The 1,239-nt window shown below is 32.8% G+C and overlaps 1 protein-coding gene across 1 annotated transcript in view; it reads right to left on the bottom strand.

The window, feature by feature from the left end:
* Positions 1-989: 989 nt before the first annotated feature.
* Positions 990-1,239, bottom strand: part of LOC113828214 (uncharacterized) — a 36,334-nt gene continuing 36,084 nt past the window's right edge. The window contains exon 3 of the mRNA XM_027381141.2: positions 990-1,239. This exon is cut by the window's right edge and continues 699 nt beyond it. The gene's annotated coding sequence lies outside the window, so the exon portion shown is untranslated.

The following is a 1,239-nucleotide window of genomic DNA, read 5'->3' as shown; positions in this document are numbered from 1 at the left end:
TCTTCGGTGTCTCTGATTGTGCAAATAATAGGCTATACGCCGGTCTCATAGAATTTGCGTTGTCCTCCATAAAGCAGGAAGAGCAGTATAAGGTACTTGAAGACGCGCAAGTGGTCCATCTGCAAATGTATAGGCCTTTCCTAAATACTTTTGTCGAACGAGTTCATGGCATTTACTGCCAGGCCAATCCGTCTAATGACTTCCTGGTCTGGCAGCCCAGAGTCATGGACTACAGTATATTACCAAGGTATTTAAATCTATGTTCGACAGATATCCCAGCTGCAAGCACACACCGGCTAGATGTTTTTTTTTTTTTTCTAACAAGCTCCTAAATATATATATGGGACCTCTAAACCCAAGGTGTTTGCTGCTATATGCCTCGACTGCCGTCAGTAGGGTCTTCAAAACTTAAAGATGGTAACATCGTCAGCAAAATCAATGTCGGTGACCTTGGTATTAGTATGAAAATTATTAGAATAGAGTTTATTTTTGCTATTATTGCAGTAATTAAGAAAATTATCATTATTATCATTTTATTATTGCTATCATTATTATTAGTGTCTATTGCCCAGTGTTACTTTGTGTTGGCTTTGGACAATAGCTCTGTCCATTACCCAATCCTTGCAACTGTTATAAAGCGGTGGTGCAAGAACACAGCCCTGCCTCACCCCTTAATTCACAGGAAAAAAAGCAAGACAGTATATGTACACACTCACACACATGAACACATACACACACACACACATATATGTGTGTGTATATATATATATATATATATATATATATATATATATATATATATATATATATATGTATGTATGAAAATATATTTGTATGTATGTATGTACATTTATATATATATTATATATATATATATATATATATATATATATATATATATATATATATATATATATATATGTATATATATCCTGGTTGTTGCTGTACTGTTGTCTTTCTTTTTGGTTTGGATGTGTCAAATAAACTCAAAAGTTTTTCTTTTATTACGTTGATTTGATATAAAATTCTTTCGAGATATTTAAGATACAATAGCATTTCATCGTTTATAGAATATGTACAATACACTATACAGACAGATAAATATAAACTGTTTCCAAAACTGATGCAGTAGAAAGTCTTAATCCTGACAAGTTAATGTAAAACAAAGTGCGCTGCAGAATAATAGCAAATGAATGGGGCACATGAAGTGGGTGGGACATTGATCAACTACGCATATAT

The sequence above is a fragment of the Penaeus vannamei genome, chromosome 12 (genome assembly GCF_042767895.1).
Source record: "Penaeus vannamei isolate JL-2024 chromosome 12, ASM4276789v1, whole genome shotgun sequence".
NCBI lineage: Eukaryota > Metazoa > Arthropoda > Malacostraca > Decapoda > Penaeidae > Penaeus > Penaeus vannamei.
Note: the sequence above shows the minus strand (reverse complement) of the source record. Positions and strands in the feature narration are given on the sequence as shown.